We start from the raw sequence: 2,931 nt of genomic DNA on the forward strand, positions 1-2,931 counted from the left end.
ACACACACACACACACACACACACACACACACACACACACACACACCCTAGATTCAAGTTTTAAATGTTGCAAATTGAAGATGGGCCCACTGGGTCTTTCTTGGAGACTGCAGGTGCTTCCAAAGCTTTCACCTCTCCCCATTTCCCCAAAAGCCCTCTAGGGATCCACAAAGCATAACATAGCACCAGAAACTACCTTTGAAGGGCCCTCATCATCATTGACAGAAATTCCTTTCAGATATGGAACCAGAGGTGAGGCCAGAGTCATTGGGGGACAACAGCTTGAGCAGGTGTTCATGCACAGAAAAACATATTTACAAAGAAGGAAGGTTTTTTTTTCATTCCTGAGCTTGGCCAATATATTAAGGGAAAACAATTATATATTATAAAGCAACAACCTATAATTTATTGTTTTAGATTACCTTCTTGGAGATCTTTTTTACGATTCCAAACATATCTATGAAAGAGAACAGGTAATTATATGAAATGGTTTCTAAAAACTTGATAGCAGTCAATCAATCATCAAGAACCTGCTAGTCCAAGTGCATCTATGAATAAAATCATGTCTCATCTGAAACTGGAAGAGGAGAAAAGGAGTCAATGCTAAAACTGTAGGAAGAGGAAACATTACCAAATTCAATTTCTAGACCAATGATCTCCTCTAGAAGAACACATAGTGAAAGAAAAGTAAATTCAATTGAGTTGCCTGGTGAAAGACACAGAAGACTACACAAGTCAGAGAGAAATTCCCCTACATTTGATGAAAGGTCCCTATGTGTCATAGTGAGAAATACTGTGAGCAAAGCAGTAGCACTGACTAAACAGGAATCCCTTCAAGCCTGGATAGTGAAACTGGTGCATTAAGTAAAAATTCAAATGATTCAGTTTCAAACCATTTCAGTGTTGCGTTTAAAGGAGTCTTGATTCAGAAGATTATAGTCACAATGAAGAAGGACAATAATCTACAGATGAAGATGATGTGATTTTGTTGTTTAGTCATATCCAACTCTTTGTGACCTCCATTTGGGGTTTTCTTGGCAATAATACTAGAATGATTTACTAATTCCTTCAAAAGCTTATTTTGCAGTTGAGGAACTGAGGCAAACAATACTTGCCCACACTCACACAGCTAGTCTTTGGGGCCACATTTGAACTCAGGTCTTCCTGATTCTGGGTCCAATACTCCATCCATTGTGCCATGTAGCTGCCTTTATGAAATATATCACATAATAATTTATCAGGTAGAGGAGAGTGACACTGACTCATTTGATGAAGACCCTGAAATATCCTTAGCCAACTATCAAAAGTCTACTTCCTATTATAAAAATGAACCCTCCACTTCTACCACACTGACACTGATGTTGGGATTTGTGAGAGAACTGCCTTCATGGGGAGAAAGGGGAAGTATTGCATAAAGGTGAGCTAGGAATTCCAACACAAGGGGAGGAAGAGGCCTTTGGAATTCCAGAGTGTAAGAAAAATAAGATGAATAACTCAAAGATTCATATGTTAAGGAAAGTGATGAAAAAATAGCATAAACATCAGAATCTCAAGAAACCACAGTCATCGACATCTTAAAGTATCATCTGTAGTAGTCAGCAAAATGCTAAAGAATATGAGAAATGGGGGTGGCCAGGTAGTGCAGTAGGTAGAGCACCATCCCTGGAGTCAGGAGGACCTGAGTTCAAATATGGCCTCAGACACTTAATAGTTACTAGCTGTATGGCCTTGGGCAAGTCACTTAACCTGCCTTCCCCCCTCCAAAAAATTAATTTGAGAGATAAAGTTGTATCAGCAATGCCATATTCACAATGCCTATGGAGATTACAGATATGCTGATATAATTATCCATCACAAAATACACCATGCTTGCCATATGGGGAAATAAACTAGAAAACTTATTAAGATACCAAAAGACTGAGTCTCAAAACCAGAAAGTGAAAGCCATCAGAGTAGTTATGACATTGGCACAGGTAGATAAAGTAGAAAGCACCCACATTTTCAAGCCTTTAAAACAGAACAGGCTACCTCAGGCAAAGGTCCTCCTCTCCCCACTCACAGCAACCACCCAGTGTCCGGGAAGCGCGTTCCCAGCAGCTCCGGCCCCTGGCAGTCCTCAGCAGGAGTCCTTAGCAGAAATTCTGGCTAACTCAAAAAGGGCTTCGCACTGCCGCTGCCTCTGCCTCTGCTGCTGCCGCCGCCATAGCAGCCACCACCAGCCACCGCAGGAACTCCAGCTTGGCTTCCGCTTCCTCTTGCTCAGCCCCTTCCTGCTACGTCAGCAAGTCTAATGGGGCATGGAAGATCTTTAAATCCCATAACCCTTACAGAAGTGCAAGACAAAGAAAGAAGTATGAAAACTATTCTTCCCTGAGAACTATAGACACCTGTGTCATTTATCAGAGCTGGCCTAAGGATGTTTGCATTTTCCATGGAAGGACAGGACATCATATGTCATATTTCATATGTGCTAAGAAACTGGGGAAAAAATGATGTGTCCAGTATGCAGGAAGCCAATTCAAATGATTGTGTTCACTTGTTTTCCTGAGATGTAGGGTACTAGAAGTGGAACCATATGTATGAAATGTTTAAGAATGTTCACACATGGCTTGTGAAATTTATTTAGAAATTTCCTTTTGTGCATATTTTCGAAGAAAATGAATATTTTAATTCATTTCATGTGAATCAAATGAAATTTGGTTACTTGTAAAGATTTTTAAAAAATTCTCTTCCTTTAGACAAGAAACTATTCTAAATGTTATTTTTCAAGTTTTCAATATTTTTATTAGCATTCATTTGTATTATTTATAAAGGCAGCAGGATATAGTGGATTGAGTCTAGAAGATCTAGACTCCAATATCACTCTGGACACTTAAAATTTACTTGACCCCAGGAGCAGAGGCAAGATTGTGGCATAGTAGCAGGAAAACT

General features: G+C 39.7%; 1 pseudogene; it reads left to right on the plus strand.

Moving 5' to 3' along the window:
* LOC138159845 (E3 ubiquitin-protein ligase Mdm2-like) overlaps positions 1-2,555 on the plus strand; it is an 11,153-nt pseudogene extending 8,598 nt beyond the window's left edge.
* Positions 2,556-2,931: the final 376 nt, after the last annotated feature.

This window comes from Petaurus breviceps, unplaced genomic scaffold (assembly GCF_028583685.1).
Source record: "Petaurus breviceps papuanus isolate PSGF00001 unplaced genomic scaffold, PetGlider_PUasm1.0 178, whole genome shotgun sequence".
In the NCBI taxonomy this organism is placed as follows: domain Eukaryota; kingdom Metazoa; phylum Chordata; class Mammalia; order Diprotodontia; family Petauridae; genus Petaurus; species Petaurus breviceps.